We start from the raw sequence: 25,558 nt of genomic DNA, 5'->3' as shown, positions 1-25,558 counted from the left end.
ATGCTCTTTTATGGCTGGTCAAGGCCCCATGTGACTCAGTGCAGGGAGATGGCACTGTCCCTCCCCCAGCCCGTTACTGGACTACACTGTGCCCTCTGAGTCTTCTTTCTCTGTTTCACCAGCTGGCTTTTCCTTTCCCCTCCTCCTCTCCTGACATCCTCTTCTCGAGGCTCCACCAAGCCAGCGTCCTCAGCCTCTTCTCTTATGACCTATGCTTCAGTGCAAACCGACTCACTTTGGCCTGCCTTCCCTCTCACTTGATGGGGAAAACACGGTGGCCAAAAGCAGCTACAATGCATTCTGACTACCATGTTCAGTCTTCATACTGTCCCTGAAGGAGGCTCACCATCTCCTGAGCAACTGCCATGACCCGGGGAGGAGAGAGCTCTCTCAGGGTAAGCTTGAGTCCCTCCATTGAAACTCCTTGAAAGCTGACTTGAGGTGTCCTTCGTGGACCAAATGTCACCATGGCTGATGGCCATGCCAACCTCAGGGATAGCGGGATGAGTCAAAGAGGAATCCTTTTGACACAAATCCATGGACAACCTCAAGGCACAATGTGCCTGAGACCTCTGAGTTCACGGGCCCTAAGAGTCCAGAATGGGGCTGATGACGCAAGTTAGGCATTCCAACGCCAACTCGAATGAAATGGGAGCACCACACTTGAGCTGAGAGAATCAAGGGCAAAATCACCAGTGAGAACTCTGCCAGCAGCAGCAACTCCCAGGTGCTTCATGAGCAAGGAATGTTTTGGGTCCCCGGGGGCTCTGGGACACAGCATAAAAGCGTGTGCTGCACCAGGCTCTGCCATCCTCCTCTCTCTGCCTCACTTTCCTCAGCAATCTCGGTAAGTCTGGGTCTGCTCTCTCGCTTGCTGCGGGCTGAATTGCTGTCATGCTGGCCTATCAGCTTTCATAGGTGGCTGATAAGCTTAGCACTTGACATCTTTTACGGCCCTTACGTGTTCCTCTTTTTAAGGGTGGGTGGTGGTGGTGATGGGGAGCTAGGAAACAGAGTTCTTTGGGAGGGAAAAGAAGTGTTCTTTCAAACAGAAGAGGCCTCTCAGGTTGCAGCTGAAAGTATGCCAGAATTTCCACCTGCAGAAGGTCATGTCTAACTGAGTAGCCAAGTGCATCCACGGCCATCTTGAGTGCAGAATTTTTTTTTACAGCCATGTGGTACGTTGAGTCTTTCTATCGGTGCTTTTAGCCCACTCCAGTTGATCTTATGTGAAACCCTGGCTAGGATTCCCATGTCCTGTTACTTGGAGGGGTATGCGTTCATGCCACCTGAGCTGCTTCTGAAAGCAGGAACGAAGGAAGCCCACAGCGGCCTTCACGAGCTCTCGGTGAAGAGGGCAGGCATGAGAAGTGGGGGCCGAGACCTTTCAACATGGCGGTTTCTAACAGGAGAGCTACAGAAGAAGGCCTACTTGGCATGGGTGGACCAAGGGGAAGGGGAAGGTATTGTGAGCTTGCCCCAACCATGTCTGCAGCTGGAACTTGCGCCCTCTTTTCCCTCCCCTGCTCTGTGTTTCAGCTCTGCCTCCCTCACAGCGACATGTCCTGCTTCAGACCCTGCCAGCCACGCCCGTGTGGCACCTCCGGCCCTACCCCTCTTGCAAGCAGCTGCAGTGAGCCCTGCGTCGCCCGCTGCGCTGACTCAGTGGTTGCCATCGAGGCCTCCCCGGTCGTGGTGACCCTGCCGGGGCCCATCCTCACCTCCTTCCCTCAGAACACAGCCGTGGGATCCTCTCTGTCAGCTGCCATTGGGAGCTCCCTGAGTGCTGGAGGGGTGCCCATTGCATCTGGGGGCTCCCTTGGTCTGGGTGCAGGCGGACTGTGCCTGCCTGTCCCCCGCTGCAATCTAAATTGCTGAAGCCGGACGACCACCTGCTTTGGAGTCACCACCCAGCAGCCTGGAAACGTGTGTCTTGCTCTGTGTACTGCTTCATTCACTACCTTTTCTCCTTCCTTCTCATTAAAGACATTGTGCAGCATAGCTGGAGTCCTGTGGTGGTGTTTCTTTTGCTTCCAGCCTCCCTTAGCCACCCACTCAGCATCCCCTCTTTCTAGAGATATGTCTAGAGCTTACTTCTCCCTTTTGGCAGCTGCACAGGAACTCTCCTCCTCTATCATTGCCTCCTGCTATAACCAGGAAGTCCATTGTGTTTGGGGAAGGATGTTTGTCCTGAGGAACTTTAGGGCATTCTTCCTCCTTCAACTGTTTTGTCACATGTTAAGGATCATGAGGCACCAGTGGTTTCAGGAATGATGCTAAACTCTTTGAAAATGCCCCTCTGCCTCTTGGAAACTGCACTTTAGGAGGAATGAGGACATGAGCTTGGTATTCCTTGTGCACCCACCAAATCAACAGCAGGATGACTCACGTTTCCCTGGAGCACAGGGCATTTCCCAGGTCTTCCACAGTATAATAGCTCCTAGCTGCTGTGGGACACCAATCCAACATTGCTCTGCAATGGAAAAGCCTTGAATGGGCCACACCATTCCTGACCAGGCAGAGAGAGATGTGAGCTTGTGGCTCACTGCTGCAAGCCATTCCTAGAGATGGCTTCTGGCTGGGCTAAACAGGTCCATACGTGTGTGTGTCTCTCTCAGGGAAGGCAGCTTGATCTGCTTGTAGGCATGAGATCCTGCAGTGCTCAGCAAGAGCATAGAGCCCTGTGTGGAAGAAACAGTCAAGTCCCCTACGCACATGCCTATGGAGATCCCACGGAGTGATGGATTGCCCTTTCCCAACCAGATGGAACCCACCCACTCTCTGGCCTCCTCTTCTTAGTTGTAAGCCTTCCTTTGTTCCTTAGGCTCTTGTCCAGGGCCTTTTCTTGCGCTTGCCCATCTTCCCAGTGGGGATGGCAATCTCTGCAGACTGGGGAGCAGAGAGCAGAAGTCCCTGATGACAGGAGAAAGACAAGTGTTGGAGCACTCTCCAAAGAGAGTCCTCTTTGATATATGCATCCATGGATGACAGGGCATCAGGGCACAATGCCTGGCTTTTCTTTAGGAAGGTTTTGGACACGCTCTGCCACACATATTTGCATCCAATTTGACACGTTATGGACTGTGTGGGCGGAGAATCCACCAGGAGAAACGCAGATCCTGGCACCTGCCTGGGCTGATTCCCCTGCCCTGCAGAATGACTGGGTGTGAAGCTGCTCTGTTGGATACACCCTGAGGCAACAGATTACCAGAGGAGCCTGTTTCACTTGCGCCGGCTCCGCACGGATTACTGGCCCCGTGAGTGAGCAGAGCTGAAGTCTGGGGAAGCTACGGCCTTAGCCTTAGGGGAGGCTATAGGTGGGAGACCTTACTGTAGCAGTACCTTGCCAGAGGTACTCAAAGGTACCTTGAGTACCTCTGCAAAGGCAGGGGGAAGAGAGCCAAGAGGTAGGCAGAACTGATATTGGTGTCACCCCAGCTGCCCTGACCTCTTTTGGGACATCAGACACAGAACAGGGAGCTGACCCTAGGCACACTACTTGCTCCTTCACCGCAAACCATAGGGCCAACCCAGAAGGGCTCAGAGTGGAGAGCACAACCTGCAAAGAAGGCTTTCCAGGGTGAAGGTCCAGCTTTGAGGCGCGTGCCTGCCAATGCGGGAAAGGAAAAGAGGCAGAGAAGCCTGTCAGGAGTGGGATTTGAACCCACGCCTCCTAACGGAGACTGTGACCTGAACGCAGCGCCTTGGACCGCTCGGCCATCCTGACTTCTTGGCCAAGCAGGCTCTTCTCCCTAGAGCCTGTCTGCATCAGGGCAAGGTACTCAGCCTCCTCCTGTGTGGGGGGAATGGAGAGCTGCCTTCTGCTGACAACCTTTCTCTCGTGCCATTGGGGCTCTTGGGAGACCACAGCAGGAGGTGGAGGCATTTCCGAGCTGCGAGTGGAGAGGTTCAAGGCATGTAGGCAGGGAATTTATTTGGGCTCAGAAAAGAGGAGAGGGAACTCTGCAATGGCAAAATCAAAGGAGCTGTTGCAGAGATTTCAAAATGTCCACAGACACCTCCCCCTAGCTCCTATTGGCTCTGCCATTGCTGTAAACCAACGAGGACACCAAAAGAAAATCATGGCTCTGTGGGTCCCAGCAGCATGCTTGGGTGCCTTTGGCTCCTTGCCTGCAAGCTCCACCACAAACCAATGAATTCAGGCACTGCCACTGCCTCTTGCTCTCTCTGTGCATATGCATGTACATGCTTGGGTAGACCAGTGTAGGTCTTTGTGTCATTTGGTAAGGCTGAATACATCTTCAGTGGGCAGGGAGGCTCCTTCCTTGGCCAGTCCTTCCTTGGTCAGGGGAAACACCCTATCCCTGCTACCAGCAGGACAGCATCCTGGGGTGTGGTTTGTAGCACCAGCCTTTAGGGCAGCTCGATGTTCTTCCTGTCCTGATGGTGGCACACTTTCCTGACAGGGAACTGACCTACACAGTGATACTGGCTAGGAACAAGCCATTTATGTGAGGAGTATTGTTCTCCTGGTGCAGCTCTGTGACATGTCTCGACATGGCATCACAGAAGCACTGGAGAAAGCATGAGGGAATCAGAGAGAGCACAGAACCAGAAAGTTCATGGTGATGAGGCAGGACCGAAGTCAAGCTGGGGAGTAAATCTGCAGGTCAGGATGAGGATCAGAGTCAGGTCTGTCAAAGGTCAAGCACAGTCCAGTGACCACCAGGCATATCCGTAGTGGAAAGGCAGATCAGTAGTAAGGGTCTGATGTCCAGCCACGGGTCAGGGTTCAGGTCAATGGGATCCACTATAGAAGCCATGGAAAAGGGCCGATCAGAGGCTGGAACTTCTGCCTCACACCTGTGGGCACAACACCTTCCCTTTGCATGGCTCTGCTCACACCAGCCCTGAAGATGCTCTCTGACGGAACTGTGTGCCCGTGATGTGAATGCCAAGGATAGCTGCAGTGTTCTTGGTCCTCTCAGAACAGGTAGAGATCCCAGTAGAGCCAGTGCAGCCTGGAGAATGTCACAACAGAAGTCACTGGGTGGATTTGCTCATGAGGGAACCAGCAGCGAGGCTGGGCTATTTGCGCTCCTACAGACCTGGGAGCAGGCAGAAATGGTTGGGGTGGGGAATGTGGAGGAGGTGGCAGAGGCTGTGTGCAAGGAGGGATGGAGTGGAGGGGGCAGGACTCATGTGGGCGCTGGGGGAAATGGGGCAGGGGTATGTGCCTGTGAACATTTCTTTCACTGTCATGAGCACAGCTGCCTGCCAGGAAGCTGGTCTGTGCTTGACTCCTGGCCAGCGTCACTTGCAGCCTCAGCCACTGTTCTGCTTCAGCCCCTGGGCTCTGTGGACTGGCCCGTGCTGCCTGTGCATGCAGTAAGGGGAGTGGCTGCCCCAGGGAAGAACCTGAGCTTGTTGGGGAAAGCCAGGCTCTTTTTGGCAGGAGATGGAAGGGCCTCTGCAAGCAGCTAGAAGAAGAAAAGTGGGTGTGCGTTGGCCGGGAATCGAACCCGGGTCAACTGCTTGGAAGGCAGTTATGCTCACCACTATACCACCAACGCATGCAGGCCAGAGTCCTGTGCCTGCTTGTCCCTGTCTGAGGCTGCAGGCCCATGCCAAGAGGGTGTGAGGGAGCAGAGCTCTGGGGAAGTCCCAGAGTTGCAGCTTCATTGTCAAGCAGAAGTGCCTGCATCCGGGGCATACTGCTCCAGGGATGGACAACAGGCATTTCTCTCATTTCCATGGGCCTGGTGCAGTGTTAGGGCCTGCCACGTGGCTATCAGGGGTGGCAAAAGCAGGGCTGCAACACAACTATGAGCTGGGACTGGCCAATGAGAAGAGCAGAGGCAGTGGCAGGGCTCTTGGCAGTTGCTTGTAGAACCACAGCCCCTGCTCATGTACAGTGTTGACCCTAGAAGTGTTAGCAGTTGACTGCAAAGCCACAATGACCCAACATTTGGGTCACAGCTCCTAGGTCAGGAGGGCAAAGCCCTTACTCCTGCCAGACCTTACAATGTCAAGGCCATTCTCCATCTCAACTTGTGAACACCGTGCAATATTTGGATGGATTTGCACATCAGGGCAACAGGGGCCTAAGAGTGACAGGGAAGACTTAAATTTATCCCCCATTTATTGAAATGGATTTAGAGCACCTCCCCCGCTCTCTCCACCACAAAGAACTGTGCAGTGTTCATTTCTTTCTCCTGCCATATGCCCAAGCTACCTGGTGCAAGCTATAAATGGAGAGGGAGGGAAACAAACTGTTTTTCAGGCAAGGTTTGAGCTTCCTGCACCCTCTTCATGACTGCTCTCAAAATGGCACAGCCTCACATATTCCTCCTCCACCTCAAAGGTAAAGCTCTTTTCTCTCAGACAATTCCTTTACTCCACTATGCAAGGCTGCGTATCCAAAGTGAAGTTCCTTCGGCTTGCAAAAACATGGAGGTTCTTGCCCCACTACATGCAAGGAGGCAAGGGCTTCCTTCCAAACCAGGAAGACTATTGGAAGGGTGATATTGGAAGGAACCTCTACAGATCATCTAGGCCCCTTTGAAGGGCCGCACAACCTGCCCTGCTTTGTGTCATCAGCAACCTGGCTGAGGATGCACTCTGTCCCTTCATTGAAGTCTCTGATGAAGAAGTTCAATAGCATTGCACCCAGCACTGACCCCTGGAGGACACCGCTAGCCACACGCCTCCAACTAGACTTGCCACTGCTTCTCACAACTCTCTGTGGGCTCTGCCATCCAGCCAGTTCTTGATCTACCCACTGTCCACTCATGTAACCCACACTTCCTGAGCTTCCCTATGAGAATGTTATAGGAGACAGTGTTGAAAGCCTTGCTGACATCAAGGTAGACAACATCCATCACTCTGCCCTCATCCATGCATCCGGCCATGCCATCTTAGAAGGCTATCAGCTTGGCTAAACACAACTCTCCCTTGAAGAATCCATGTTGACTGCTGCTGATCACCTTTTTTCCTTGACATGCCTAGACATGACCTCCAGGATGAGCTGCTCCATCTCTTTCCAGGGCTGGCGGGTAGCTCCAGTCCCGCTGCTCAGGGTTGGCCTGGACAGCTGTTCATAGGAAGAGTTTTAGCAGCTGGTCTCCAGCAGTAGTGGAGCCTACCTCCAAAAGCACCAAAGACCTTGGGAGCCCCAGGAACCCAGACCATGCCAAGGCCACCTAAGGCGCACACTGTTTGCAGAAGAGGCGTAGGAGTGCAGGTGGAGGGGAGCAAAAGCCTCCTGCTGGCCCTGAATGCAGCATACACTCTCCAACTACTTGGGAAGAGGTGCTCTGAGCAAAACAGAGGCAGGTAGACTCTGCCTTCTCTCTGAGCTTTCTGCTTCCCCTGCAGAGGCAGCACAATTGGGCAAACAGAAACTGCCCGCCTCTCCAGGGGCTGTAGATGATGTCAGGGGGACAAACCAAGGGCGCTTCAGCCCAGGTTCTGGGCTTCCTGGATAGCAAATTTCTTCCGTGGGCCCAGGCCTAGGCAGGGGGAACACAACACCCCATGAGCCCAGCTCCACCAGCACTCCCTACCCTGCAGGCCTCCAGCTGCGTGGTGTTACTGCCTCTGCTGCTCCCTTGCCTTCTCTTTGGCTTTCTTGGCCTCTTCTCCCACCTTCTCCTTTGCTATCTTAGCATCCAGAGCAAGTATACGTACAAGCACACACAAACAGAGCCCACAGCCATGACATGGCCACATGCATGAATGCAGACAGAGAGCAGAGCCTTTATGAGCAGTCACAAAAACACCAATTTCAACTGGCTTCTTTGCCACAGAAAGACCAATCCCTTTTGATCTCCTCATGGGCTAGTCAGGACTGGACTTCCTTAGTGGACAGCTGGACAGCTCCTCCCCTCTAGATTTCCAGGTACATGCATTTTCACCCAACTGAAAAGCAGAGAGCCATGCTCTGCTTCTCTGAGGCCCACAGAGGCTGAAGTCTCACTTTTGCATGTGGCCTTGGTGGTCCTAGTCTCCTGGCTTTCTGAGACAGTTTGCTTATTTTGATGGTGAAGAACCATTCAGGAAGCTCCACTCAAACCTGGCAGTACCCCATGCCTACAGGTAGATTCTTTGTGATGCAAGCACGGGGATAGACTCTCCTCAGCTTCAGGCAGAGAGAAAAACCCTGTGGAAAGAGAGTAATGCTTTCTTTTGCAGAGCGGGCAGTTAAGTGTAGCTGAAGGAGATGAAGATACCATGACGAGACTCCAGCTATGCTGCACAATGTCTTTAATGAGAAGGAAGGAGAAAAGGCGGTGAATGAAGCAGTACACAGAGCAAGACACACGTTTCCAGGCTGCTAGGTGGTGACTCCAAAGCGGGTGGTCGTCCGGCTTCAGCAGTTTAGCCTGCTGAGTCCGCCTGCACCCAGACCAAGGGAGCCCCCAGATGCAATGGGCACTCCCCCAGCGCTCAGGGAGCTCCCAACGGCAGCTGACAGAGAGGATCCCACGGCTGTGTTCTGAGGGAAGGAGGTGAGGATGGGCCCCGGCAGGGTCACCACGACCGGGGAGGCCTCGATGGCAACCACTGAGTCAGCGCAGCGGGCGACGCAGGGCTCACTGCAGCTGCTTGCAAGAGGGGTAGGGCCGGAGGTGCCGCACGGGCGTGGCTGGCAGGGTCTGAAGCAGGACATGTCGCTGTGAGGGAGGCAGAGCTGAAACACAGAGCAGGGGAGGGAAAAGAGGGCACAAGTTCCAGCTGCAGACATGGTTGGGGCATGCTCACAATACCTTCCCCTTCCCCTTCGTCCACCCATGCCAAGTAGGCCTTCTTCTGTAGCTCTCCTGTTACAAACCGTCATGTTGGAAGGTCTCTGCCCTCACTTCTCATGCCTGCCCTCTTCACTGAGAGCTTGTAAAGGCTGCTAAGGGCCTCCTTTGCTCCTGCTTTCAGAAGAAGCTCAGGTGGCATGAACGCATACCCCTCCAAGTAACAGGACACGGGAATGCTAGCCAGGGTTTCACATAAGATCAATTGGAGTCGGCTAAAAGCACCTGTGGAAAGACTCGACCTACCACATCTCTGAAAAAAAACATTTCTGCACTCAAGATGGCCGTGGATGCACTTGGCTACTCAGTTAGACATGACCTTCTGCAGGTGGAAATTCTGGCATACTTTCAGCTGCAGCCTGAGAGGCCCCCTTCTGCTTGAAAGAACCCTCCTCTTCCCTTGAAACAAAAACCATGTTTCCTAGCTCCCCATTACCAACAACAACCGCCCTTGAAAAGAGGAACACATAAGGGACCTAAAATAACTCAAGTGCTAAGCTTATCAGCCAACTATGAAAGTTGAGCGGCCAGCATGACAGCAATTCAGCCCATAGGAAGCGAGAGAGGAGAGCCAGGCTTACCGAGATTGTCGAGCAAAGTGAGGCAGAGAGAGGAGGATGGCAGAGCCTGGTGCAGCACACGCTTTTATGCTGTGTCCCAGAGCCCTCGAGGACCCAAAACATTTCTTGCTCATGAAGCACCTGGGAGTTGCCACTGCTGGCAGAATTCTCACTGGTGATTTTGCCCTTGCCTCTCTCAGCACAAGTGTGGTGCTCCCATTTCATTCGAGTTGGCGTTGGAATGCCTAACCTGTGTCATCAGCGCCATTCTGGACCCTTAGGTCCCATTAACTCAAAGGTCTCAGGCTCACTGTGCCTTGAGTTCGTAAGTGGATTTGTGTCCTGTTCATCCCCTTTGACTCCTCTGCCTCCCTGGCCACCAGCCATGGTGATGTTTGACCCGTGAAGGACGCTTTGAGTCCACTCTTGAGTGCTTTCAGTGGAAGGACAGAGGCTGAACCTCAGAGACCTCTCTCCCCTCAGATGACTGCAGTTGCTCAGCACATGTTGAGCTAAGTTCAGAGAGATCTTGAAGAATGCACAGTCCCATAAGGGAGCAGAGACTCAAATTTCCTGCCATTTGGCAATCCTCAGCAAGTAGAAGGACTTGTGTGAGCTGAAGGGAAGCACCTTTGGGGCAGGAGTGAGGGCTGTGGTGATGTCGCTGGTGCTGATTTTGATCAGAGTGCACCACAGCCTGTTTTGGCTGTCCTAGACTCCAGGGAAGAAAGGCAGGTTTACAATGAGGAGGAGGAGGCTGGAGAAGAGGCTGGTCCCATCCCGCCTGGAAAGGACAAGCAGTGGCTCTCTGGGACCTCTACAGGCATGTATGTAGGGCACTTGAGGAGGGCTTCACTCGGCTTCTAGGCTCTGCTTTGGCAACGGAGGCGCTCATGCGCATCCAAGTGCGGGAGGAAGACCAAAGAGGTGCCTGCATCCTTCCCTGAAAGTGACCTCACCAAAATGCACCTATTTCCCCCAGCAAGTCCACCACAGAGCCCCAAAGCCTGCATGGCCATCTTTGTAGGAGTGGCTCGTAACAACTAGCCACAAGCTCACAGCCGTTTCTCCTGCGTCAGAGATGGCGTGGCCCATTCAAGGCTTTTTCATTCCAGAGCAACATTGAATCAGTCTCCAGGAGCAGCTGGGATCCGTTGTATTGTGGTAGAGCTGGGAAAATCCCTGTACTCCAGGGAAACGTGAGTCACCTGCTGTTGATTTCAGCAGAGGCAGCATCCTGGCCTCAGGCATGAGAGGACAACTGAGCTCATGTCCTCATTTCTCCTGAAGTGCTGCTTCAGGAGACCAAGGGCCATTGTCACAGAGTTTAGCCTTATTCCTGAAACATCATTCCCAAGGGTGAATGATGCTTTTAGGGCACCACTGCCTGTAAGGACAATGCTCTTTTATGGCTGGTCAAGATCCTATGTGACTCAGTGCAGGGACATGGCACTGTCCCTCCCACAGCCTGTTACTGGGCTACACTGTGCCCTCTGAGTCTTCTTTCTCTGTTTCACCAGCCGGGTTTTCCCTTCCTCTCCTCCTCTCTTGACATCCTCTTCTCAAGGATGCCATCCTTGACATGACATCCTCCTCTCCAGCTAGTCAGCATCCTCAGCCTCTTCTCTTATCACCTATGCTTGAGTGCAAACCGACTCACTTTGGCCTGCCTTCCCTCTCACTTGATGGGGAAAACATGGCAGCCAAAAGTGGCTGCGATGCAGTCAGACTACCATGTTCAGTCTTCACACTGTCCCTGAAAGTGGCCCACTATCTGCTGAGCAACTGCCATGACCCAGGGAGGAGAGAGCTCTCTCAGGCTAAACTTGAGTCCCTCCAGTGAAACTCCTTGAAAGCTGACTTGAGGTGTCCTTCGTGGACCAAATGTCACCATGGCTGATAATCATGCCCACCTCAGTGAGAGCTGCATGAGTCAAAGAGGAATCATTTTGACACAAATCCATGGACACCCTCAAGGCACAATGTGCCTGAGACCTCTGAGTTCACGGGCCCTAAGGGTCCGGAATGGGGCTGATGACGCAGGTTAGGCATTCCAACGCCAACTTGAATGAACTGGGAGCACCACACTTGAGCTGAGAGAATCAAGGGCAAAATCACCAGTGAGAACACTGCCAGAAGCGGCAACTCCCAGGTGCTTCATGAGTAAGGAATGTTTTGGGTCCCCGGGGGCTCTGGGACACAGCATAAAAGCGTGTGCTGCACCAGGCTCTGCCATCCTCCTCTCTCTGCCTCACTTTCCTCGGCAATCTCGGTAAGCCTGGCTCTCCTCTCTCGCATCCTGCGGGCTGAATTGCTGTCACGCTGGCTGCTCAGCTTTCATAGGTGGCTGATAAGCTTAGAACTCAAAATCTTTTAAGTGCCTTATGTGTTCCTCTTTTCAAGGGTGGGTGGTGGTGGTAATGGGGAGCTAGGAAAGAGAGGGATCTTTTGGTGGGGAGAGGAGGGTTCTTTCAAGCTGAAGAGACATCTCTGGCTTCATCTCAGGCATGCCAGTATGCCAGAATTTCCACCTGCAGGAGGTCATGTCTAAAGAAATACCCAAGTGCATCCTCTGCCATCTGCAAAGCAGAAACATTTGTTTTGGAGATGCAGTAAGACTGGTGTGTCCACAGGTCCTTTCAGCCCACTCTAAGGGAATGCGTTTGAACAGCTGCTCAGCATTCCCAGGTTTTGCCACATGGAGGGAGATATGTCCACACATGCTCTGAAATGAAGAGTGAGAGGAGGTCTCAGCAGCCTCCACATGCCCCCAGTAAGGAGGGCAGGTGTGAGAAGAGGGGGTGAAGTTGTTCCAGCTGGGCAGTTTCTGACAGGAAAATTACAGGAGAAGGCCTGTGTGGCATGGAGAGACCAAGGGGAATGCAGAAAGTATTGCAGGCTTCCCCAAACCATTTCTGCTCTTCCATGTGGCTTCTCAGCCTGAGGCATGGTGTCGGCCTCCCTAAATTGCTCCTGTTTCCCTCAAAAGTGTGGGGCACTTCCCACATACTCTGCATTAGCCATGGTCCTCCAACTCGTGCTCTCTTACCTCCCCTGCTCTGTGTTTCAGCTCTGCCTCCCTCACAGCGACATGTCCTGCTTCAGACCCTGCCAGCCACGCCCGTGCGGCACCTCCGGCCCTACCCCTCTTGCAAGCAGCTGCAGTGAGCCCTGCGTCGCCCGCTGCGCTGACTCAGTGGTTGCCATCGAGGCCTCCCCGGTTGTGGTGACCCTGCCGGGGCCCATCCTCACCTCCTTCCCTCAGAACACAGCCGTGGGATCCTCTCTGTCAGCTGCCGTTGGGAGCTCCCTGAGCGCTGGGGGGGTGCCCATCGCATCTGGGGGCTCCCTTGGTCTGGGTGCAGGCGGACTGTGCCTGCCTGTCCCTCGCTGCAGTCTAAACTGCTGAAGCCGGACGACGACCCGCTTTGGAGTCAGCACCCAGCAGCCTGGAAACGTGTGTCTTGCTCTGTGTACTGCTTCATTCACCGCCTTTTCTCCTTTCTTCTCATTAAAGACATTGTGCAGCATAGCTGGAGTCTCGTCATGGTATCTTCTTTTCCTTCAGCTACACTTAACTGCCCACTCTGCAAAAGAAAGCATTTCCCTCTTTCCACGGGGTTTTTCTCTCTTCCTGGAGCTGAGGAGAGTCTATCCCCAGGCTGGCATCACATAGTATCCACCTGTAGGCATGGGGCTCTGCCAGGTTTGAGTGGTGCTTCCTGAATGGTTCTTCACCATCAAAATAAGCAAACTGTCTCAGAAAGCCAGGAGACTAGGACCACCAAGGCCACATGCAAAAGTGAGACTTCAGCCTCTGTGGGCCTCAGAGAAGCAGAGCATGGCTCTCTGCTTTTCAGTTGGGTGAAAATGCATGTACCTGGGAATCTAGAGGGGAAGAGCTGTCCAGCTGTCCACTAAGGAAGTCCAGTCCTGACTAGCCCATGAGGAGATCAAAAGGGATTGGTCTTTCTGTGGCAAAGAAGCCAGTTGAAATTGGTGTTTTTGTGACTGCTCATAAAGGCTCTGCTCTCTGTCTGCATTCATGCATGTGGCCATGTCATGGCTGTGGGCTCTGTTTGTGTGTGCTTGTACCTATACTCGCTCTGGATGCTAAGATAGCAAAGGAGAAGGTGGGAGAAGAGGCCAAGAAAGCCAAAGAGAAGGCAAGGGAGCAGCAGAGGCAGTAACACCACGCAGCTGGAGGCCTGCAGGGTAGGGAGTGCTGGTGGAGCTGTCCAAGGGGAGAAGCGCCAGGCGTCAGCAAGGGTGTTTGCCAAAACACTTCCTAGCAGAGGATGGTTTCGATCCATCGACCTCTGGGTTATGGGCCCAGCACGCTTCCGCTGCGCCACTCTGCTTCCCACAGCTCTTCTTTTTAGAGCTCACAGAACCCTCCCTGGCACTCCTGCACAGTGACACCTCCAGTGCCTGGGCTCATGGGGTGTTGTGTTCCCCCTGTCTAGGCCTGGGCCCACAGAAGAAATTTGCTATCCAGGAAGCCCAGAACCTGGGCTGAAGCGCCCTTGGTTTGTCCCCCTGACATCATCTACAGCCCCTGGAGAGGCGGGCAGTTTCTGTTTGCCCAATTGCGCTGCCTCTGCAGGGGAAGCAGAAAGCTCAGAGGGAAGGCAGAGTCTACCTGCCTCTGTTTTGCTCAGAGCACCTCTTCCCAAGTAGTTGGAGAGTGTGTGCTGCATTCAGGGCCAGCAGGAGGCTTTTGCTCCCCTCCACCTGCACTCCTATGCCTATCTGCAAACAGTGTGCGCCTTAGGTGGCCTTGGCATGGTCTGGGCTTCTGGGGCTCCCAAGGTCTTTGGTGCTTTTGGAGGTAGGCTCCACTACTGCTGGAGACCAGCTGCTAAAACTCTTCCTATGAACAGCTGTCCAGGCCAACCCTGAGCAGCGGGACTGGAGCTACCCGCCAGCCCTGGAAAGAGATGGAGCAGCTCATCCTGGAGGTCATGTCTAGGCATGTCAAGGAAAAAAGGTGATCAGCACCAGTCAACATGGATTCTTCAAGGGAGAGTTGTGTTTAGCCAAGCTGATAGCCTTCTAAGATGGCATGGCCGGATGCATGGATGAGGGCAGAGTGATGGATGTTGTCTACCTTGATGTCAGCAAGGCTTTCAACACTGTCTCCTATAACATTCTCATAGGGAAGCTCAGGAAGTGTGGGTTACATGAGTGGACAGTGGGTAGATCAAGAACTGGCTGGATGGCAGAGCCCACAGAGAGTTGTGAGAAGCAGTGGCAAGTCTAGTTGGAGGCGTGTGGCTAGCGGTGTCCTCCAGGGGTCAGTGCTGGGTGCAATGCTATTGAACTTCTTCATCAGAGACTTCAGTGAAGGGACAGAGTGCATCCTCAGCCAGGTTGCTGATGACACAAAGCAGGGCAGGTTGTGCGGCCCTTCAGAGGGGCCTAGACAGCTTGGAGAGTTGGGCAGAGCGGAACCTCTTGAGGTTCAACAAGCGCAAGTGCTGGGTCCTGCACCTGGGGAGGAATAACCCCAGACAGAAGTAGAGATTAGGGGTTGTCCTGCTGGAAAGCAGCCCTGTGGGGAAGCATTTGGGAGTCCCGTTTCACCACACGTTAATCACGAGGTAGCAGTGTGTCCTTGTGGCCAAGAAGAGCAATGTGATCCTGGCCTGCATGAGGAGGAGTGTTGCCAGCAGGTCAAGGGAGGTGACCCTCCTTCTCTCCTCGGCTCTGGTGAAGCCAAACCTCGACTGTTGTGTGCACTTCTGGGCTCCCCAGTACAAGAGAGATGTGCAACTACTAGAGAGGGTCCAGCATAGAGCGACAAAGGTGATTAAGGAACTTGAGCATCTGTCTTATGAGGAAAGACTTAGCGACCAGGGCCCGTTTATGCTAGGAAAGAGAAGATTGAGAGGTCATCTTTTTGGCATGTGCAAATATCTGGGAAGATGGATTGTAAAGAGGACGGGTCCAAAATCTTCTCACTTGTGGACAGGGAGAGAATAAGGAGGAATATGTACAAATTGAAAGACAGGAAATTTCATCTACGTATGAGGAAGAACTACTTCACTGTTAGGATTACAGAGCACTGGAACAGGCATCCCAGAGAGGTTGTGGAGTCTGCTGCTTTGCAGATCTTCAAAACCTACCTGGATGAGATACTATGCAACGTGCTCTAGGTGACCATGCTTGGTCAAGAGGGGCATTGGGTGAGATGATCTGTAGAGGTTCCTTCCAATATCAGCCTTCCAATAGTCTTCCTGGGTTGGAAGGAAGCCCTTGCCTCCTTGCATGTAGTGGGGCAAGGACCTCCATGTTTGTGCAAGCAGAAGGATCTTCCCTTTGGATACGCAACCTTGCATAGTGGAGTAAAAGAATTGTCTGAGAGAAAAGAGCTTTACCTTTGAGGTGGAGGAGGAATATGTGAGGCTGTGCCATTTTGAGAGCAGTCATGAAGAGGGTGCAGGAAGCTCAAACCTTGCCTGAAAAACAGTTTGTTTCCCTCCCTCTCCACTTATAGCTTGCACCAGGTAGCTTGGGCTTATGGCAGGAGAAAGAAATGAACACTGCACAGTTCTTTGTGGTGGAGAGAGCAGGGGAGCCGCTCTAAATCCATTTCAATAAATGGCGGATAAATTTAAGTCTTCCCTGTCATTCTTAGGCCCCTGTTGCCCTGATGTGCAAATCCATCCAAATATTGCATGGTGTTCACAAGTTGAGATGGAGAATGGCCTTGACATTGTAAGGTCTGGCAGGAGTAAGGGCTTTGCCCTCCTGACCTAGGAGCTGTGACCCAAATGTTGGGTCATTGTGGCTTTGCAGTCAACTGCTAACACTTCTAGGGTCAACACTGTACATGAGCAGGGGCTGTGGTTCTACGAGCAACTGCCAAGAGCCCTGTCACTGCCTCTGCTCTTCTCATTGGCCAGTCCCAGCTCATAGTTGTGTTGCAGCCCTGCTTTTGCCACCCCGATAGCCACGTGGCAGGCCCTAACACTGCACCAGGCCCATGGAAATGAGAGAAATGCCTGTTGTCCATCCCTGGAGCAGTATGCCCCGATTGCAGGCACTTCTGCTTGACAATGAAGCTGCAACTCTGGGACTTCCCCAGAGCTCTGCTCCCTCACACCCTCTTGGCACGGGCCTGCAGCCTCAGACAGGGACAAGCAGGCACAGGGCTCTGGCCTGCATGCGTTGGTGGTATAGTGGTGAGCATAGCTGCCTTCCAAGCAGTTGACCCGGGTTCGATTCCCGGCCAACGCACACCCACTTTTCTTCTTCTTCTAGCTGCTTGCAGAGGCCCTTCCATCTCCTGCCAAAAAGAGCCTGGCTTTCCCCAACAAGCTCAGGTTCTTCCCTGGGGCAGCCACTCCCCTTACTGCATGCACAGGCAGCACGGGCCAGTCCACAGAGCCCAGGGCTGAAGCAGAACAGTGGCTGAGGCTGCAAGTGACGCTGGCCAGGAGTCAAGCACAGACCAGCTTCCTGGCAGGCAGCTGTGCTCATGACAGTGAAAGAAATGTTCACAGGCACATACCCCTGCCCCATTTCCCCCAGCGCCCACATGAGTCCTGCCCCCTCCACTCCATCCCTCCTCGCACACAGCCTCTGCCACCTCCTCCACATTCCCCACCCCAACCATCTCTGCCTGCTCCCAGGTCTGTAGGAGCGCAAATAGCCCAGCCTTGCTGCTGGTTCCCTCATGAACAAATCCACCCAGTGACTTCTCTTGTGACATTCTCCAGGCTGCACTGGCTCTACTGGGATCTCTACCTGTTCTGAGAGGACCAAGAACACTGCAGCCATCCTTGGCATTCACATCACGGGCACACAGTTCCGTCAGAGAGCATCTTCAGGGCTGGTGTGAGCAGAGCCATGCAAAGGGAAGGTGTTGTGCCCACAGGTGTGAGGCAGAAGTTCCAGCCTCTGATCAGCCCTTTTCCATGGCTGCTATAGTGGATCCCATTGACCTGAACCCTGACCCGTGGCTGGACATCAGAGCCTTACTACTAATCCACCTTTCCACTACGGACATGCCTGGTGGTCACTGGACTGTGCTTGACCCTTGACAGACCTGACTCTGATCCTCATCCTGACCTGCAGATTTACTCCCCAGCTTGACTTCAGTCCTGCCTCATCACCATGAACTTTCTGGTTATGTGCTCTCTCTGATTCCCTCATGCTTTCTCCAGTGCTTCTGTGACGCCATGTCGAGACATGTCACAGAGCTGCACCAGGAGAACAAAACTCCCCACATAAATGGCTTGTTCCTAGCCAGTATCATTGTGTAGGTCAGTTCCCTGTCAGGAAAGTGGCAGAGCCAGTGCAAGTGATAGGCCAGGCCTGGGCCAGAAGGCTACGTGGCCCTGCCTTTCAGGGCCTTTTCCTGTAAAGGCAGATCTCATCACGAGTCACTAGCGATAATGACACTTATTGAGACAAGCTTGCCTGAACAGTCTTTATAATTCTGTGGGGGAGGCAGGTGTGGGTCTGTGTGTGTGTGTGTGTGTGTGTGAGCGAGAGAGAGAGAGAGGGAGAAAGAGAGAGAGAGAGAGAGAGAGAGGTAGAGAGAGAGAGAGAGGATGTTCACAAAGAACAAGGCCAGAGCCAGACATGCTTCCACAGTGCATGAACTACAGCCCCAGCCCTTGCACATTGCCTCATGCCGGTCAGAACATGCAGGGGCCCGGGTCATTACTGAGACAGGAAACCGTAGTCTTGGGAGGACTTGTGGAGGCGGCTGTGTGCCACCATCAGGACAGGGAGAACATCGAGCTGCTCCCTAAAGGCTGGTGCTACAAACCACACCCCAGGATGCTGTCCTGCTGGTAGCAGGGATAGGGTGTTTCCCCTGACCAAGGAAGGACTGGCCAAGGAAGGAGCCTCCCTGCCCACTGAAGATGTATTCAGCCTTACCAAATGACACAAAGACCTACACTGGTCTACCCAAGCATGTACATGCACATGCACAGAGAGAGAAAGAGGCAGTGGCAGTGCCTGAATTCATTGGTTTGTGGTGGAGCTTGCAGGCAAGGAACCAAAGGCACCCAGGCATGCTGCTGGGACCCACAGAGCCATGATTTTCTTTTGGTGTCCTCGTTGGTTTACAGCAATGGCAGAGCCAATAGCAGCCAGGGGGAGGTGTCTGTGGACATTTTGAAATCTCTGCAACAGCTCCTTTGATTTTGCCATTGCAGAGTTCCCTCTCCTCTTTTCAGAGCCCAAATAAATTCCCTGCCTACATGCCTTGAACCTCTCCACTCGCAGCTCGGAAATGCCTCCACCTCCTGCTGTGGTCTCCCAAGAGCCCCAATGGCACGAGAGAAAGGTTGTCAGCAGAAGCCAGCTCTCCATTACCCCCACACAGGAGGAGGCTGAGTACCTTGCCCTGATGCAGACAGGCTCTAGGGAGAAGAGCCTGCTTGGCCAAGAAGTCAGGATGGCCGAGCGGTCCAAGGCACTGCGTTCAGGTCGCAGTCTCCGTTAGGAGGCGTGGGTTCAAATCCCACTCCTGACAGGCTTCTCTGCCTCTTTTCCTTTCCCGGATTGGCAGGGAAGCGCCTCAAAGCTGGACCTTCACCCTGGAAAGCCTTCTTTGCAGGTTGTGCTCTCCACTCTGAGCCCTTCTGGGTTGGCCCTATGGTTTGCGGTGAAGGAGCAAGTAGAGTGCCTAGGGTCAGCTCCCTGCTCCGTGTCTGATGTCCCAAAAGAGGTCAGGGCAGCTGGGGTGACACCAATATCAGTTCTGCCTACCTCTTGGCTCTCTTCCCCCTGCCTTTGCAGAGGTACTCAAGGTACCTTTGAGTACCTCTGGCAAGGTACTGCTACAGTAAGGTCTCCCACCTATAGCCTCCCCTAAGGCTAAGGCCATAGCTTCCCCAGACTTCAGCTCCGCTCACTCACGGGGCCAGTAATCTGTGCAGAGCCGGCTCAAGTGAAACAGGCTCCTCTGGCAACCTGTTGCCTCAGGGTGTATCCAACAGAGCAGCTTCACACCCAATCATTCTGCAGGGCAGGGGAATCAGCCCAGGCAGGTGCCAGGATCTGCATTTCTCCTGGTCGATTCTCCACCCACACAGTCCATAACGTGTCAAATTGTATGCAAAGATGTGTGGCAGAGCGTGTCCGAAACCTTCCTAAAGAAAAGCCAGGCATTGTGCCCTGTTACCCTGTCATCCATGGATGCATATATCAAAGAGGACTCTCTTTGGAGAGTGCTCCAACACTTGTCTTTCTCCTATCATCAGGGACTTCTGCTCTCTGCTGCCCAGTCTGCAGAGATTGCCATCCCCACTGGGAAGACGGGCAAGCGCAAGAAAAGGCCCTGGACAAGAGCCTAAGGAACAAAGGAAGGCTTACAACTAAGAAGAGGAGGCCAGAGAGTGGGTGGGTTCCATCTGGTTGGGAAAGGGCTGGCCATCACTCCGTGGGATCTCCATAGGCATGTGCGTAGGGGACTTGACTGTTTCTTCCACACAGGGTTCTATGCTCTTGCTGAGCACTGCAGGATCTCATGCCTACAAGCAGATCAAGCTGCCTTCCCTGAGAGAGACACACACACGTATGGACCTGTTTAGCCCAGCCAGAAGCCATCTCTAGGAATGGTTTGCAGCAGTGAGCCACAAGCTCACATCTCTCTCTGCCTGGTCAGGAATCGTGTGGCCCATTCAAGGCTTTTCCATTGCAGAGCAATGTTGGATTGGTGTCCCACAGCAGCTGGGACCTATTTTATTGTGGAAGACCTGGGAAATGCCCTGCGCTCCAGGGAAATGTGAGTCATCCTGCTGTTGATTTGGTGGGTGCACAAGGAATACCAAGCTCATGTCCTCATTCCTCCTAAAGTGCAGTTTCAAGAGGCAGAGGGGCATTTTCAAAGAGTTTAGCATCATTCCTGAAACCACTGGTGCCTCATGATCCTCAACATGTGACAAAACAGTTGAAGGAGGAAGAATGCTCTAAAGTTCCTCAGGACAAACATCCTTCCCCAAACACAATGGACTTCCTGGTTATAGCAGGAGGCAATGATAGAGGAGGAGAGTTCCTGTGCAGCTGCCAAAAGGGAGAAGTAAGCTCTAGACAGAGCTCTAGAGAGAGGGGATGCTGAGTGGGTGGCTAAGGGAGGCTGGAAGCAAAGGAAACACCACAACAGGACTCCAGCTATGCTGCACAATGTCTTTAATGAGAAGGACGGAGAAAAGGCGGTGAATGAAGCAGTACACAGAGCAAGACACACGTTTCCAGGCTGCTGGGTGGTGACTCTAAAGCGGGTGGTCGTCCGGCTTCAACAGTTTAGACTGCAGCGAGGGACAGGCAGGCACAGTCCGCCTGCACCCAGACCAAGGGAGCCCCCAGATGCGATGGGCACCCCTCCAGCACTCAGGGAGCTCCCAACGGCAGCTGACAGAGAGGATCCCACGGCTGTGTTCTGAGGGAAGGAGGTGAGGATGGGCCCCGGCAGGGTCACCACGACCGGGGAGGCCTCGATGGCAACCACTGAGTCAGCGCAGCGAGCGACGCAGGGCTCACTGCAGCTGCTTGCAAGAGGGGTAGGGCCGGAGGTGCCGCATGGGCGTGGCTGGCAGGGTCTGAAGCAGGACATGTCGCTGTGAGGGAGGCAGAGCTGAAACACAGAGCAGGGGAGGGAAAAGAGGGCACAAGTTCCAGCTGCAGACATGGTTGGGGCATGCTCACAATACCTTCCCCTTCCCCTTTGTCCACCCATGCCAAGTAGGCCTTCTTCTGTAGCTCTCCTGTTAGAAACCGTCATGTTGGAAGGTCTCTGCCCTCACTTCTCATGCCTGCCCTCTTCACCGAGAGCTCGTGAAGGCCGCTGTGGGCTTCCTTCGTTCCTGCTTTCAGAAGCAGCTCAGGTGGCATGAACGCATACCCCTCCAAGTAACAGGACACGGGAATGCTAGCCAGGGTTTCACATAAGATCAACTGGAGTGGGCTAAAAGCACCGATAGAAAGACTCAACATACAACATGGCTGTAAAAAAAATTTCTGCGCTCAAGATGGCCGTGGATGCACTTGGCTACTCAGTTAGACATGACCTTCTGCAGGTGGAAATTCTGGCATACTTTCAGCTGCAACCTGAGAGGCCTCTTCTGTTTGAAAGAACACTTCTTTTCCCTCCCAAAGAACTCTGTTTCCTAGCTCCCCATCACCACCACCACCCACCCTTAAAAAGAGGAACATATAAGGGACTTGAAAGATGTCAAGTGCTAAGCTTATCAGCCACCTATGAAAGCTGAGCGGCCAGCGTGACAGCAATTCAGCCCACAGGAAACGAGAGAGCAGAGCCAGACTTACCGAGATTGCCAAGGAAAGTGAGGCAGAGAGAGGAGGATGGCAGAGCCTGGTGCAGCACACGCTTTTATGCTGCGTCCCAGAGCCCCCGGGGACCCAAAACATTCCTTGCTCATGAAGCACCTGGGAGTTGCTGCTGCTGGCAGAGTTCTCACTGGTGATTTTGCCCTTGATTCTCTCAGCTCAAGTGTGGTGCTCCCAGTTCATTCGATTTGGCGTTGGAATGCCTAACCTGCGTCATCAGCCCCATTCTGGACCCTTAGGGCCCATGAACTCAGAGATCTCAGGCACATTGTGCCTCGAGGTTGTCCATGGATTTGTGTCAAAAGGATTCCTCTTTGACTCATCCCGCTATCCCTGAGGTCGGCATGGCCATCAGCCATGGTGACGTTTGGTCCATGAAGGACACCTCAAGTCAGCTTTCAAGGAGTTTCAATGGAGGGACTCAAGCTTACCCTGAGAGAGCTCTCTCCTCCCTGGTTCATGGCAGTTGCTCAGGAGATGGTGAGCCTCCTTCAGGGACAGTATGAAGACTGAACATGGTAGTCAGACTGCATTGTAGCTGCTTTTGGCCACCGTGTTTTCCCCATCAAGTGAGAGGGAAGGCAGGCCAAAGTGAGTCGGTTTGCACTCAAGCATAGGTCATAAGAGAAGAGGCTGAGGACGCTGGCTTGGTGGAGTCTCGAGAAGAGGATGTCAGGAGAGGAGGAGGGGAAAGGAAAAGCCAGCTGGTGAAATGGAGAAAGAAGACTCATAGGGCACAGTGTAGTCCAGTAACGGGCTGGGGGAGGGACAGTGCCATCTCCCTGCACTGAGTCACATGGGGCCTTGACCAGCCATAAAAGAGCATTGTCCTTACAGGCAGTGGTGCCCTAAAAGCATCATTCACCCTTGGGAATGATGTTTCAGGAATAAGGCAAAATTCTTTGAAAATGGCCCTTGGTCTCCTGAAGTGCTGCATGGAATGGGGACATGAGCTCAGTAGTCCTCTCATGCCTGAGGCCAGGATGCTGCCTCTGCTGAAATCAACAGCAGGTGACTCACGTTTCCCTGGAGTACAGGGAATTTCCCAGCTCTTCCACAATACAACGGATCCCAGCTGCTCCTGGAGACTGATTCAATGTTGCTCTGGAATGAAAAAGCCTTGAATGGGCCACGCCATCTCTGACGCAGGAGAAATGGCTGTGAGCTTGTGGCTAGTTGTTACGAGCCACTCCTACAAAGATGGCCATGCAGGCTTTGGGGCTCTGTGGTGGACTTGCTGGGGGAAATAGGTGCATTTTGGTGAGGTCACTTTCAGGGAAGGATGCAGGCACCTCTTTGGTCTTCCTCCTGCACTTGGATGCGCATGAGCACCTCCGTTGCCAAAGCAGAGCCTAGCAACCTGGCTAGAAGCCGAGTGAAGCCCTCCTCAAGTGCCCTACATACATGCCTGTAGAGGTCCCAGAGAGCCACTGCTTGCCCTTTCCAGGCAGGAGGGGACCAGCCTCTTCTCCAGCCTCCTCCTCCTCACTATAAACCTGCCTTTCTTCCCTGGGCTCTAGGACAGTCAAAACAGGCTGTGGTGCACTCTGATCAACATAACCACCAGCGACATCACCACAGCCCTCACTCCTGCCCCAAAGGTGCTTCCCTTCAGCTCACACAAGTCCTTCTACTTGCTGAGGATTGCCAAATGGCAGGAAATTTGAGTCTCTTCTCTTGTATGGGACTGTGCATTCTTCAAGATCTCTCTGAACTTAGCTCAACATGTGCTGAGCAACTACAGTCATCTGAGGGGAGAGAGGTCTCTGAGGTTCAGCCTCTGTCCTTCCACTGAAAGCACTCAAGAGTGGACTCAAAGCGTCCTTCACGGGTCAGACATCACCATGGCTGGTGGCCAGGGAGGCAGAGGAGTCAAAGGGGATGAACAGGACACAAATCCAATTACAACCTCAAGGCACAGTGAGCCTGAGACCTTTGAGTTAATGGGACCTAAGGGTCCGGAATGGGGCTGATGACGCAGGTTAGCCATTCCAACGCCAACTCGAATGAAATGGGAGCACCACACTTGTGCTGAGAGAGGCAAGGGCAAAATCACCAGTAAGAACACTGCCAGCAGTGGCAACTCCCAGGTGCTTCATGAGCAAGGAATGTTTTGGGTCCTCGAGGGCTCTGGGACACAGCATAAAAGCGTGTGCTGCACCAGGCTCTGCCATCCTCCTCTCTCTGCCTCACTTTCCTCGGCTATTTCGGTAAGCCTGGCTCTCCTCTCTCGCTTCCTATGGGCTGAATTGCTGTCATGCTGGCCGCTCAACTTTCATAGTTGGCTGATAAGCTTAGCACTTGAGTTCTTTTAGGCCCCTTACGTGTTCCTCTTTTCAAGGCTGGGTGGTGGTGGTAATGGGGGGCTAAGAAAGAGAGGGATCTTTTGGAGGGAAGAGGAGGGTTCTTTCAAGCTGAAGAGGCATATCTGGCTTCAGCTCAGGCATGCCAGTACGCCAGAATTTCCACCTGCAGCAAGTCTTCTCTAAAGAAATACCCAAGTGCATCCTCTGCCATCTGCAAAGCAGAAACATTTGTTTTGGAGATGCAGTAAGACTGGTGTGTCCACAGGTCCTTTCAGCCCACTCTAAGGGAATGTGTGTGAAAAGCTGCTCAGTATTACTAAGTTTTGCTACATGGAGGGGGATGGGTCCACACATGCTTTGGAATCAAAAGTGAGGGGAGGTCTCAGCAGCCTCCACATGCCCCCAGTAAGGAGGGCAGTTATGAAAAGAGGGGGTGGAGTTTTTCCAGCTGGGCAGTTTTTGACAGGAAAATTACAGGAGAAGGCCTGTGTGGCATGGAGAGACCAAGGGGAATGCAGAAAGTATTGCAGGCTTCCCCAAACCATTTCTGCTCTTCCATGTGGCTTCTCAGCCTGCAGCATGGTGTCGGCCTCCCTAAATTGCTCCTGTTTCCCTCAAAAGTGTGGGGCACTTCCCACATACTCTGCATTAGCCATGGTCCTCCAACTCGTGCTCTCTTACCTCCCCTGCTCTGTGTTTCAGCTCTGCCTCCCTCACAGCGACATGTCCTGCTTCAGACCCTGCCAGCCACGCCCATGCAGCACCTCCGGCCCTACCCCTCTTGCAAGCAGCTGCAGTGAGCCCTGCGTCGCCCGCTGCGCTGACTCAGTGGTTGCCATCGAGGCCTCCCCGGTCGTGGTGACCCTGCCGGGGCCCATCCTCACCTCCTTCCCTCAGAACACAGCCGTGGGATCCTCTCTGTCAGCTGCCGTTGGGAGCTCCCTGAGCGCTGGGGGAGTGCCCATCGCATCTGGGGGCTCCCTTGGTCTGGGTGCAGGCGGACTGTGCCTGCCTGTCCCCGGCTGCAGGCTAAACTGCTGAAGCCGGACGACCACCCGCTTTGGAGTCAGCACCCAGCAGCCTGGAAACGTGTGTCTTGCTCTGTGTACTGCTTCATGCACCGCCTTTTCTCCTTCCTTCTCATTAAAGACATTGTGCAGCATAGCTGGAGTCTCGTCATGGCATCTTCTTTTCCTTCAGCTACACTTAACTGCCCACTCTGCAAAGGAAAGCTTTACTCTCTTTCCATGGGGTTTTTCTCTCTGCCCGAAGCTGAGGAGAGTCTATCCCCATGCTGGCATCACATAATATCCACCTGTAGGCATGGGGCTCTGCCAGGTTTGAGTGGAGCTTCCTGAATGGTTCTTCACCATCAAAATAAGCAAACTGTCTCAGAAAGCCAGGAGACTAGGACCACCAAGGCCACATGCAAAAGTGAGATTTTAGCCTCTGTGGGCCTCAGAGAAGCAGAGCATGGCTCTCTGCTTTTCAGTTGGGTGAAAATGCATGTACCTGGGAATCTAGAGGGGAGGAGCTGTCCAGCTGTCCACTAAGGAACTCCAGTCCTGACTAGCCCATGAGGAGATCAAAAGGGATTGGTCTTTCTGTGGCA

The 25,558-nt window shown here is 53.5% G+C and overlaps 5 non-coding genes across 5 annotated transcripts; 2 read left to right on the top strand and 3 right to left on the bottom strand.

Moving 5' to 3' along the window:
• Positions 1-3,643: 3,643 nt before the first annotated feature.
• Positions 3,644-3,727, bottom strand: TRNAL-CAG (transfer RNA leucine (anticodon CAG)). Its single transcript has one exon. It is a non-coding gene; the product is annotated as a tRNA-Leu (tRNA).
• A 1,735-nt stretch (positions 3,728-5,462) lies between these two features.
• TRNAG-UCC (transfer RNA glycine (anticodon UCC)) lies at positions 5,463-5,534 on the bottom strand. Its single transcript has one exon. It is a non-coding gene; the product is annotated as a tRNA-Gly (tRNA).
• Positions 5,535-13,617: 8,083 nt separating this feature from the next.
• Positions 13,618-13,689, bottom strand: TRNAM-CAU (transfer RNA methionine (anticodon CAU)). The gene has a single exon. It is a non-coding gene; the product is annotated as a tRNA-Met (tRNA).
• Positions 13,690-16,498: 2,809 nt separating this feature from the next.
• Positions 16,499-16,570, top strand: TRNAG-UCC (transfer RNA glycine (anticodon UCC)). Its single transcript has one exon. It is a non-coding gene; the product is annotated as a tRNA-Gly (tRNA).
• Positions 16,571-18,740: 2,170 nt separating this feature from the next.
• On the top strand, positions 18,741-18,824 carry TRNAL-CAG (transfer RNA leucine (anticodon CAG)). The gene has a single exon. It is a non-coding gene; the product is annotated as a tRNA-Leu (tRNA).
• The last annotated feature ends 6,734 nt before the right edge of the window (positions 18,825-25,558 follow it).

This window comes from Tinamus guttatus, unplaced genomic scaffold (assembly GCF_059628265.1).
Source record: "Tinamus guttatus ecotype Peru unplaced genomic scaffold, ASM5962826v1 Tinamus_guttatus_pri_ptg000942l, whole genome shotgun sequence".
Classification (NCBI taxonomy): domain Eukaryota; kingdom Metazoa; phylum Chordata; class Aves; order Tinamiformes; family Tinamidae; genus Tinamus; species Tinamus guttatus.
The sequence above is the reverse complement of the archived record's forward strand: the minus strand, read 5'-3'. Positions and strand labels throughout refer to the sequence as shown.